At 47.1% G+C, this 13,028-nt stretch overlaps 1 long non-coding RNA gene across 1 annotated transcript in view; it reads right to left on the bottom strand.

The window, feature by feature from the left end:
* The window catches only part of LOC138685460 (uncharacterized), a 182,700-nt gene that overhangs the window by 20,321 nt on the left and 149,351 nt on the right, over positions 1–13,028 (bottom strand). The gene's annotated exons all lie outside the window — the stretch shown is intronic.

Raw genomic sequence — 13,028 nt, 5'->3', positions numbered from 1 at the left:
GTAAGTCTCTTTCCCAGCAGAATTCCCACATGGAAAAAAAATCTTTGAATTAGAGTTCAGGTGGCTCCAGTGCCTCATCAGAGGTCCACATGACTGTTGACATGGATGGCATCGGTATGACTGCTCGGTAGTCATCTTCAGTAGGCTTTACCTCATTACCCCAGCAGGTCTGTGTCCTCCGATGCGTGTGATTCTTCCAGAATCTCCTTCGATTGCAGTCAGTGCCCTCTTCGCACAGGGAATATGCGGGGTTTGAAATGAGGAATCAGAGCAGCAGAGAGCATTTGAGAGGTTGGGTAGTTTGCACGCGCAGGGGCATAATCCTGGGGTTTTCTGTCCCAATCATTCCTAGAACATAATTAGCTTTTCTTGACTGTTCCTAAGCACGGGGGTATGTTTCCAGGGAAGTGTACACCAAACCTGCAGGATCTTACTCCTGAATGCCAGGGGAGGGCGGGGAGTGGATGCCCCTCGTGGCGCAGTTTGAGCTCGCTTACTCCGAAGGCAGACCTACTATTCCTCCGAAGGTAGACCTACTATTCCTCTGAAGGCGGACCTACCAGTCCTCCAAAGGCAGACCTACTATTCCTCCGAAGGCGGACCTACTATTCCTCCGAAGGCAGACCTACTATTCCTCCGAAGGCGGACCTACTAGCGTACTGCTCCCGTGAGCGGAGCGGGTGCTCCTGCCGCACGGGGCTCGGCTGGCACCCAGGTGGCTCCTGTGGCTGTGGCTGGGTGGCAGGGCCCGGCCAGGCCCTGAGGTGTCAGGGCAACCCTGGCGGTGCCTGGCCAGAGGGGCTGCTGCCCACGGCGGGGGACATGCTGCCACCCGCCCCCTCCCCTCCCTGCAGGAACTGAACCCCCCCAGGACCCACCGGCTTTGCCCGGAGCCTGCTTGCAGCTCCTCTTCCGAAAACGACTTTGTTGCTGCTTTCCTGAGAAGGACTACCAGCAGGAGCATCATTTCAACTGTTGTAAGACGTCCCTCTGCTGCCCTGCTCCGGAGGCTGTGGCTTGGCCAGCAGCCACGTGGGACTCCCTGCATCGGTGGTTGAGGGGCCGGAGATACCTGACAATTGGTCCCGACCCATGCGGCAACTCTGACATCGCTCGCTGGCCCGCGCTTGCCGCGTGTACTGAGAGGTTTCACTGCTGCAGGGCGGTTTTAGCACCTCTTGGATCCACTGAAGCTAGTGCACATCAGTGTAGTTATTCCTCACTTCTGGAGGGGGCTGTTGTTTAAAACAGGTCATCTTCTAGGATGTTCTTCGGCGGCTCCACGCCTGTTGACCAAGCGCTCACCGTTCACTGGCTATACCAATGTAAAGTATCTATGCCTCTCTCTCCCTCAGCCCCAAGAAATCCTTTTTTGAGTCTTTTTTTAAGCTTAAGAGGCATACGATGTAAATACCAACACATGCAGGCTGAGAATAAGGCCGGGCAGCTGGGAACACCTAATGGTTTTATATCTGTACAAAAAAAAAGAGGGGGTGGGGTTTGGGCATGACCGGCAACTATTGTTACCTGACAGACAACAAGATTTACAGCACCCCAGATTATCCTCAGAAATGAGCCTCTTGGCTTATCAGCAGGCAGATGCTCTATGGTCAGTTAAGCTGGATCAGGGGTGAGAAGTTTCTCCCTTGTTTCCAGACTGGAAGAGAGAACAATGGGGTCTCAGGGTAGCCGATGGCAGAAAGTGAAGGTCATGCTTCACTGTCCCTACAGCACTGTGTTTGCTCTGCAGAAGAGGGTGCACTTTGGAGTGGAGGAGTAGCACGTATATACTGTTAAATACCTTTGTCTTTTCTTCCCACAGTGTCTTGGGTTTGTGTTGCATATATTACACATGCATCTTTATCTCACACAGAGTGCTGTTGTGTATTAGTCACGCATTACTATTCCACTCAGGTTTTCACAGAATGGGCTGCCCAACTAAACTGATTTGTGCCGTTATCACCCTTAAGATTCTAGATAAGCTACAGCCATCAAAAATCTTCTGTAAGAAAACAACATAATCAAATAGAGATGGGTACTGGCCTGCAGCAGGTGTGGATTTTATTTACTTGAGTGTCCACTTAAACTCCAGACTCAACAATGATGCGGCAGCTAGATTGCACCTTTACACCAGGAAAAGCCTACAGGGTGATTGGATGGTTTCTTTCAGCTGAAGAGTTTGAGCCCAAATTTCCATTCCAGAAAGGCTTGATAAATAAAAACTATCTACTTTGCCAAACACAAAATCAAAAGAGATTGGATCTCTGGGAAAGAACTGGATGCAGCCTTCTGTCCTACTATGTGGCCTGATGCAACTAAAATACTAGCAAAAAACTGGGAGTGCTAGTGAAAATTTTAGTTCTCCAAATTCACATGCAAGCAGCGTGGTGGAGGGATGTAGTTGCAGTTTGTATTGTTGCAGAGTCTCTCTGAGCACTCTCAGATCAATAAAGCTTTTTTCAGCTTGGTGGCAGCATTTGTCCCCTTGCTGGGAATTCAGGGATAAACTGTGGTAGATAACTGAGCAGGGGCGATCAGGGAGTGGAACATGAATTGCTCTGCTGATCCTGCACCTGTGAAATGGCGCAGAAGGAAATGGTTTGGCCAGCATAAATTAAGGCAGCTCTGAGACTCATCTAACATACCTCAGGAATTCAGCCTGCCAGCACAAAATTAGACAGTGCGGAAAGCTGGCTAAACATAATCTCTGTATCTTCCATGGCTTGTGAGAGTGACACAGACGAGTGACATTGTCAGATCTCTTCAATATTAGAAAGAAAAGAACACTGTTTAAGTAATAGGGTTTGAAAACACAGCATGCACCAGAGTATTTAATGTGTTAGCTAGTTTAGATGAACCTTTAGATCTCTTGCAGGGGAAATCATCGTTTTGTTGTGGATCTTATCCAGCAGAATGAGACCCAGTTCAGACTGATTTCCTAGGTGCCACCGCAATGCTTAGGACAACATATCATTGCATTAAAAAAGACATCACTAATCAGAATCTCTGGAAATCTCAAAGTATAAAGACTAACATTATATGCCAAACTATCTCAGCTTGTTCATGTTGAAGATCTTTGATCTGTCTAGCTGAACTGGCCTAAAGGTTTTTGGCTTTACTTTCAAAGGAGAAATCTCATGGGCTGCCAAAGTGGGTACACTGATACTAGTCTTCATCTTTTAAACTTGCATCAATGGTTCTTTGTTCCAGTGGCCTCCCATCCATATAATGAGTATATCAAAAGGTGTTCAGTGTATGTCAGTGGACATATGGCTTAAGCAAAGGGCCATCCTGCAGCCATGCACAAAATCAAGCATTATGGGACTGGGAGCATGCCATGCACAATGTACTGGTCAGTGCAACTGAGATGCTTAAGTCCCTGTCCATTCATCCACCAAGTAAAACCTCACCTAGATCTGTCACAGCAATGTTATAGAATCTAAAGAAATGATGAAGTAGAAGTTTGCAAGGACAAAATTTAATTTTTTCAGCATGAGCCAGTGGATTTGGGTCAATTGACTGATGCTAATGGTTTTTACAAGACACGGGAAAAGGTTAAGATCAGAATCATAGAATCATAGAATCGTTTAGGTTGGACAAGACATTTGAGATCGTTGAGTCCAACACCATCATGCCCACTAAACCATGTCCTGAAGAGCCTTATCTACACGTTTTTGGAACACCTCCAGGGATGACGACACCACCACTTCCCCAGGCAGCCTGATCCAATGCCTGACAACCCTTTCAGTACAGAAATTTTTCCTAATATCCAATCTAAACTGTCCCTGGCACAACTTGGGGCCATTTCCTTTCATCCTAAATAATGGACATCTCAGTTCTTGAAAACATATGTTATAGTTGTTCTTTTCTATCTAGCTATGGGATCTATCAACAATACTGAAGCTATTTCATTGTCTCTTAATCCAGAGAGTCCCACCAAAGAATTGTATTGTGAATTTGGCCCACCAGAAGAATGCAATCAATCCATAGTTCATTCCTTGCTACCCTCTTTCTTGCAGAGTGCTGAAGTGGCAGCCAGACACACGCCACAGGCTGGACAGCTTGCTCTGGTAGCCTTCTCTGTTCCAGACACTTCATGAGGACTTAGTTCCTCCACTGACATGCTGTTAGCTGTGCATCTTTCAAGGGACAAATATGCTAGCTTCCACAGCCTCACAGGAAGGGGGGTATGTGATCATGTCACAGGAGGACAAGGAAATAATGTCCTGCCATATAATCTTACTCACAGGATCCTCCTTCCAGGAAGTTGAGTCTGTGCATTCCCTCATGGTCTATGTTTGCATTTGGGATGCATAGGATAAAGTGGTCATATGATGGAGAAGGTCTCCAGGATATGGTCCTCCATGAGGGACTGAGACCGGATCCACCTGTGATCTTCCCCAGTAAAGGAAGATCAAGCCATTTCAACAGCTCTCTTTCTTTGCCAGTGGTTTCTCCCTACCCCATCTTTGTGGAGCTGGTATGGGAGCCAGTTACACCGGGTACACGTGCTGAGAAGTCCAAGGAGGGCAGTTAGAATCAGAGGCTTACCGCTGTTGCACAACTCGCAGCATAGCTACCTGCCGGTACCGTGAGGGCACCGATGTGTCCATGCACCATGCGCTGCCTTCTCTCAGTGTGCAAGCGGCTAAGGAGGACCTATGCCTCAGCAGCAGCAAGAAACTTGCTTCTCCACCCTAGAGCTGCACCTTTGCCTGCTCTTCCTCCCTTTCCACCTAGCAGAGGGCGCTCCGCCCTCAGAAGTGGCTCCTCAGCACATTCCTGGGATGGAGCTTAAGCACTGGGTCCCGCACACACACACACACACACAGACAGACAGACCCCCCCCCCCCCCCCCCCCCCAAGCTCAAAACAAACTGCGCGGTGAGAAAAGGGTTGTTGAAACCCTTGCAAATCCAGCCAGCAACAGGCTTGTGAGCCAGCGAGGGTGCGGGAGGCCCCCGGCCGGCCAGGCACGGCACAGCGGCACAAACTGGCAGGCAGCGCTTGAACTCTGCAAGGCTGTTCCCTCGCAAAGGGCACCCTCTCCCTCCCCGGCCTCCCCGGGAGCGCTGGGCGGGCTGGACCCGCTGCCACATTATTGTGCAGCGCGGTGGAAAAGCCACAATGCGAGCTGCTCTCTGGGGGGGTGGAGACAGACACAGGCGGAGTCAGGGCTCAAATTCTTGAACCTTTCACATCCTTTCTGTAATTTGAAACATACTTGTTCCCATTCCAGAACCTTTTTTTTTTTTTTTAAATTCCTTCCTTGAGGCTGTGGAAATACGTTGCGGGGGGGGGGGGGAGGAGGAGAAAGAAAGAAAGAAAGAGAAAGAGAGAGAGAGAGGGAAAGACAGAAAGAAGGGGAGAGAAAGGGAAAGACAGAGAGAAAGAAAGAAAGAAAGAAAGAAAGAAAAGAAAGGAAGGAAAAAAGCTAGCCCACTACTTATCAGAGGCTCCAAAACAAAACAGAAACGTGAGAGCATAGCCTTCCCCAGCACAACTGCTTGCGGGCTCAGATTTCCCTTCAGAGGGGTCACGGCTGCTGCAGTCACGGGTTTGGAACGCAGCTGGTCCTGCCTGCAACAAGGCGAAAAAATCCCGTCTCTTCTGCAAATGGCATTTATCTCCTTTCGCTTCGCAAGCCCTTGGCATTCAGAGCAGAGGAAGCCATTTGCAAAAAGCTTGGGGCACTGGTTTGTGCCCTTACAGATCCTGGTCATCTTCAGTGGGTAATTCCCCCTCCCAACATCCAGCCCCTTCCAGCCACCCTCCCAGTTGGCCTGGGAGGGAAGGGACATCTGCATGTCCCTCTCCTGTGCACTTCAAGTCACACACCAATAAGCACTCCAATTTACCTCCTTCCACAAGACCGTCAGGTAGACAGTTCCCACGTTTACTGCGGGTTGTAAACATACGGGAGAGGAAAACCGGCTAATGTGCACTCTGAAAGACTTTGAATGTCCCTGATCTCCCCAAAAGGCATGGAGCAGCATGGAGCACTCTCTTGCATCAGCCAGGTCATCACTGCCCGCTCCTTTCACCCTGGGTAAACCACAGCAGGTGACTGTGCTGGTGCAGCAGCAATTTTTGTTTGCTTTGTGTAAGGAATTAACAATTACCAGCAACACTAAACGCCACCTCGGGTCAAAAGTGACCCGAAGCTCTTGAGTTGCATATAAGCAGTTGCAATGCAGCTGCCTTGCCAGTGCTGCACCAGGCATTGCTGGAGCAGGGCTGTTAAGTTGTTAGAAAGAGAACCTACCTCTCTCCCATCCATTCAAGGACTCACACCCTGCTCTTTCAAACCAGAAAAACAAGGATGAGGGGAGAAGCTTTCATGTTTCGTTACCATTATCATAGGTCTCAACTGTGTTAATGTAGTATCATGCTGTTTACATGTATATGAATATGGATGGGTGGGAGCAACCCTTAAAGAAGGCATGAGGTTTCCCAGGAGAGAGTCAAGTGGGCACATGTGCATCACCTGAAGCAGCTGGATGATGACTGCCTCACCAGGAGTCACCTCTGCACATGGGAGAGAAGTCATCCAGAGGGAAGGGCAGTCCCTGGGCACAGGATATAGCCCTTACATGCTGTACTCCTCCCCTGTCACAGCCACTGCTCTGCAAAGCTGGGACAAGCTGGGGAACTTGAAGAGTATTTCTGTTTCCTCGGGTACATAGCTAGAGGAGGAGGAGGAGCAGGACTCTCTGCAAGGCAGAGATGGGGCAGATTTTTTTTTTTTTTTTTTTTTTTTTTTTGGAAGGGACAGTGTGACATTTCAGGGTTTCCCCGTAGACGAGATACACCTTTCAGCCATGTGCCCCATGTAGGACGGCAGCTAGGTTATGCCCACCAGGGAACTCCTCTCCTTAACCCAGCTCCTGGCACTACAAGTCACCACACTGATACTTCGCAGATTGGCAGGGAACACCACAAAGCCCATGTGTGCTTAAATGTTTCATGTCACACAGCACATGCTATTCTGGCTGCCTTGCAACACTGTAGCATTTGGGCTCCCTCCCTCTGAGGAGATAAAGCATCCTGATAATTTAGCTGTGTTTATCGAGACACCCTTGAGACAGTCTTTGTCTCTGAAGCTGGACATTTGATGCTCACAGCATCTTCTGAACATTGCCCTCAGATGGGAGAGATCCTGCTCAGGGCATCCCCACCATCCCTCTGTGTCCATCCTTTGTCCTCAGCCTGGATTCCTGCTTTTTAGCCAATACAACTGTAGCATGGTGTCTTGTTTATCACATTTCTATAACTTTTTGCAAATAAGCCTTGGCTACAAATACAAATGCTCTGCTGACTTTTTCTTAGGCATCTTAGATACTAAGGGGTTATTAGTACTCTATTCAGGCCCATGTTGGCATTCCCCACCGTTCTCTGGATTGTCATGCAAGCCCAGTTGGAGTTGCTATTAAATATGAGACAAGACCTCAGTTACACATGTATTAAGTTAGTGACTTCTGGGGTGTTACCAACTTTCTAGAGATACCACATGTAACTTGCTGAACTAGATGACTGAGTAATAACTTATTTCACCCGGTCATATTTATCAGAGCAGGTTTGTCCTGCCTTTTTTACAGGGACTCCTATCCCATGGGTAGCAAGCAGGCCAAATGAAATCTATTCCTACAGGCACTGCTCTCTGCAGTTTGTTTTCACTCTATTCCAGTCCCACATACTTAATTCATGTCCTGGCTAGCTGAAACAAAACAGTTCAGTCCCCTCTGATTCAAAGAATTTTGGAGGAAGACACCTAGATTCCTTTGGGCCATTGTTCAATGGACAAACTCTGTAGATGGGACTCCCATCCTAATCCAAATGGTGCATTAAGAAGTGATGGAGAAAAATCAGCACGTGTCAGTTTTCCAGAAAAGAAAATGTCCCAGAGCACACTCTTCTTCCCTGGCTGATTCCCTGTACCCATCACAACTCCTGGGCACCATCTGTGGACCTCTACAGAGCTCATGATCTAAAGCAAGCAGCATGCCAAAGGTAAGTGGGCCAGAGCCTTAGTCTGCAGCTTGTCACCGTTGTAATGTTGGGCACCTCTAAAGGGATATTGAGTCCTTAAAAAGGTAGCTGAAAACTGTCCTTACGTAGGGAAATCTCTGTCAGATGCTAGCTAAGAGAGGCATCCTACCCATCTGGCCATACTGCAGAGACAGGTGGCTTTTGGGCCCTGAACCAAGAGCTCCTTAGCTGTTCAAATTGGGGACCTTTCTATCTTCAAGACTGAAGGAAACTAAGAGAAGCGCCTACCGGTCTTTGCTCCTATATCAGATCCTAGTCTTAGGGCATGTGGCTGGGATAGACAGGCCAATAGCTGCAGGCAGATAGAAACCTTCTCTTTTATAAATACAAGCTTGTACCCAACCGCCCTTTACGTACTAGGCTGGTTATTCATTGCTGAAGTAAGTTTGAGGAAGGGAATAAGACAGCAAGAGAAAACAGCCCAGGGAGAGAGGCAGCAAAGACGAAAGGACTAACACGACCTAGAAGAAGAGAGCTGAGGCTCTCTCTGCTGACAGAACTTTGCAGGGGCTTAGAGGAGACATGTTATAATGGGCCAGCTGGAGTCACAGTGGTGCTGGGAGATGCAAGGGTGCAAACGTACAAACATATGCTCTCCAGTGACTTCAGTCTCTGTGCAAAGGAGTATGTGCTGCTTCACGAGGGGTGAGTGCAGGGGACTGCTTTAGTAGCCTCATCTTCTCTGCTAACCTCTAGAAATTGGTCACTTTTGAGGAGGTAAAAGCATGTAGGCAGACTTGAAATGAGGACAAGAATCCTGACCTCAGCATGACTTCTAACCGCTTGTCCCACACACAGGCTGGGACTCCATTCCAGGGTCTGGGAAGCCCAAAGGAAGATTTAGCTACACAGGAGAGATCCTCCTGCATCCCTGCACAAAACAGAAGCAAGGGAGGCAGGGATTCCTGAACATCAGTCTCCCTTTTGACACTGATTTGCAATGAAACATTTTGCCTTATAAGTCTGTTTCTCCCTCTGATTTTATCTTCCCTTTTAGAAAATGGTGCAAATAAAGCTGAGCTGCCTCATAGCTTGTGGATGTCTGTACTATACCAAACAGCCCTCCAAGGAGGGGAGTTAAAAAGGGTAAAGGACTAATATGAGGCTTTGCAAGGACCTGTGTCCATGCCAGGAAAGGGTGTGATCCACAGTCCTGCTCCAGTTCCATTCCCCGGCTTGTTCCAGTCGGCTGTGACTTTTGATAATCCCTGTCCTGGGGCTAGAAGAAAGCAAGACCAATGGTTCAGTTTGCTCTGACAGGACCAAGCCCTGCTTGAAAGTACTAGGAAACCTCCTGAGTCAGCAGCTCACTTGCTCCTACTCTTGGAATAGCTGAGATTCCCGGACACAGTAACTTGACTCTACTCCTGGCTCAGAGCAGCCACTAGCTGAAAGGCAAAATAAAATCCCCTCCTGGCCCATTAACGAGGCCTATTCTGGGTTCAGGAGAAACCAGTCTGACTGATGAACTCCCCTGGCTCAGGGGCTCTGGCTGGGGCTGGGAGAGTTATTCTTTCCTTATTCAGCAGACAGGAGGATGTTAATGGAGAGCATATGGGAGGGGAGGGAGTACTGTGGATATTGCTGGAGGACAGCCAGACTGCATCAAAGCCCCAAGAAGCCTATTCTCCATCCGGGCAATGCTAAAACAGGCCGTGGAGAGACGAGAAGTCCAGCTGTGATACGGGGGAGTTGGGAAAAAAGCCCTCTGCCTTCCCCGGCTTTTTTACTCCCACTCCAAATGGGACAATGGGGCAGTATTGTCACATAGTCCTGTAGGCATGGTATTCACAGCGGAAGCCTTTCTGGGGAAGAGAGTGCCTCAGCCAGGCACCCCATCCTGAGAGTCCTGCTATAGACTTCAGGAAGGCAAGAACTGCCTCTGTGCTTGCGAAGTGCCATCTAATTTATGGTGCTATAGAAATGATGAATTACAACAGTCCTACAGGCTAGAGATGGAAAAGCCCTGTTAACTCCTCCGGCCCATCTCCCAGAGCTGATGCAGGACTGTTGCCTCTCACACATTTGCTGTTTCTGTCTGGACATGTTTTGAACAAGCAAGCAACTGAGGTTCGCGTATTTTTCACTTCTTAATTCTACTTTAAAAATAAACCCCGACGTGATTAATGTAGGATGGATTACCCAGCCGCTTGGATATGTCAAGCAGGATGGAACAGGGTGCATCAAAGGCAGCCCACATCTGCCTTACCTTAAAGATAAAATGGAGGACTGGCTAGTGAAGACTTGATCACAGCTTGAAATAAGAAGCTTCCCATTAAGTAGGAGGGCAGTTAGAATCAGCTCCGGTAAAAATTAGGTGTGTCCTTTTTGGCTCCTGACAATCTGTTGCTGTAGCCCTGACTGAGGCAGATTTTGGGCATCCACGATGCTTGGCCTTGCATCATTCACCAGAGCTTAATTAACTAAGGAGCCTGGCTTGTTTAGCCTAGCAAAGGGGGATATAATTGCAATCTATAAATAAATACTTCAGGGGGTGAACACATGGGGAGGAGGAAAGAGCTATTTAAAGATAAAGGACAATGCTGGCACAAGAACAAATGGGTATAAACTAGCCATGCATACATTTAGGCTAGGGATTGTCAGGTTTCTAATGCTGAGAGCACTGACGCTCTGTGAAGGCCTCCCAATGGGTTTAGTAAGGCCAAAAACCAAGCTGGTTTTAAGAGGCAGTTAGATACATTTACTCAACTGATTGTATGAAATGGCTGGCTGTACAAGCAAGGAGCTAGACTTGACAAGCCCAGAAGGAATGTCCTGAGGTTCTCTGGGCTGCAGTAAGTACAGGATGAGTTTTGGCTAACCAGCTGCAGGGCCCAGTAGGAGCAAATTGGGAAAGAACTGGAAGACTAATAAAACCCGAGAAATTTAAACTGCACTTTCATTGCATAATGGGCAGATTATCAATCCAGGTAAAACTGTCACCTGAAACTAACCCCTTTCCAATGACTAGGCTGGCTGGCTTGGTTTAGAGAGATTTGGGGGGCAGGAGGAGATTATCAACAACAGTCAGTAAAAAGAGTCTGTGATTAGTTTGTGTGAAAACATAGGCAAGAGAAAAGAAGAAAAGAAACAATGATTGGTTTTCCTGTGAGCAGGTTGAGGTTGGGAAGCCCATAGTTCTGTTTTGTCATCCTCAGAGGCAAAAAGATCTCATGATCCAGAAAATGTCATGTTCTCCAGTGGAGTAACAGCTCAGCCTGACCTCAGGCCAAGACCAATACATGGTGCTCCTGCACACAGTAATCCTTCTCTACGAAGTCATTTGCCAAACAGACAGTGGGTGTCTTTCCCTGTGGCTATCCTGCAAAACAGTTAGAGTAAAGAGAGTCCTTGACCTTTGACTAAGGCATGCTGGAGAGGCAGATGTCCAAATCTTAGCCACCTTATCCAACTGGAATATATAACAATAAATCACATACTCCAGTTTACACCACCAGCACAAACAAGATAATGGACCTTATACCAGAGAAAGATCTGTTGTAATATAGCACTTTGTTTCATCCTGTTCCTGCTGAGAGTAGAGGGATGAGGGACGGTGAGCAGAGAAGAGGCAGCTATACAACTGGCACAGTCCTCCGTTGTACTGAGGGAATTTTCCTGTGGGAATCTCCTGCCTGTTTGAGTTCTCTCTATGCTCCATAACCAGTGTAAAGCAAATTTAGCAGAGACCAGAGAATCCATCTTTAAATGCCTTAGGGGGACAGAGAATATGGTATAAATGGAACTGCAGCAATGTCTCTTCTAATTCTTGTAATCTGTCACCTAGCTGCGGCAGTGGTAGGTGCTTTAGAAATCCACAGACAGTCTAAGTATGATTTGATCACATTAGCAGTGGACCATGCATCAAGAGATCCAGAGGTTTTATTCAGAAAGGCATTAAAATAAAGCTGGTTGTGCTTCCAAGTCTCTTTTGTCTGGGAAGAGGATATCTCCTAAGGCTGGCTTTACTCCTGACATTTCTCATTCTTTGCTTTTCCTTACAGATCAGAAATATAACACGAAATGCCTTGTCTTGCTATTTTCGTCATTCTGCAGTCAGTCTCAGCAGGAATCTGAGGCAATGAGGACGGGAGGTGATGAGCTGAGTCAAGTCTGAAATATGGTTCCTTGCACTAGAAGGATGTAGATGTGGCTTCTGTTGAAGTCACCAGTTCAGGTCGTCTTGATGCTGAAAGGTGACAGCTGTTACATGCTTTCTTGAAATGAGGTACAGGGTTTCCATGCAATTACTAGCTAGCCTTGTGCAGTAGTCTAGGAACCTGAGAACTGCATGAATGAAAGCACCAACATGTTGGCTGGGGAACAGCACAAAGGGGAACTTGTCCTGTCACTACTTGCATTTTCCTGGCTGTGTGAAGCTTAGACATTTTTCGTCCTCCGGGTCTAAAGTTCTTGGCCTGGTAACCTTCACCAAGTTGAATCAACTTTAAAAAATAGGAGAGAAGATGAGGGGAAAAATTGATTTTCCTTAGAGGGGGGCTTTTATTTGAGATGCAAACCAACAGATTTTTGCCTTCGACCTCCCAAAACCGAAGAGAATTTATTGGTCATTTTCGCATTTTTAACTGACATTCTAATTTTCTTCACAAAAACACTTCAAACATAGAGAACCTCAATAAATCTCTAAAGCACACAGTTAAAAGTGTTCACACAGGCCATAAAATTGTAACTCTGGATTTGTACAATTCATGCTTATGGTCAGTCATGTCAGGCTTTAAAGAATCTACCACTTCAGCCATCTCGAAAAGGCAGTAAATCTAGATTGTGCATTGAAAGTGCTTAGGGAGTCTGGGTATTTATACCAATGAAATGCCAAAATATTTTACTGACACGCTCCATTTTTTACATTCTTTTCCTAGCAGTTAATTTTTTTATGTATATATATATATTTTAATGCTGACAGTTATATTTTGGCTATTCTTAGTTTGCAACTGGCTAGGCCTCTTCTAGTCAAAATA

Source organism: Haliaeetus albicilla, chromosome 5 (genome assembly GCF_947461875.1).
Source record: "Haliaeetus albicilla chromosome 5, bHalAlb1.1, whole genome shotgun sequence".
NCBI classification, from domain to species: Eukaryota; Metazoa; Chordata; class Aves; order Accipitriformes; family Accipitridae; genus Haliaeetus; species Haliaeetus albicilla.
The sequence above is the reverse complement of the archived record's forward strand: the minus strand, read 5'-3'. Positions and strand labels throughout refer to the sequence as shown.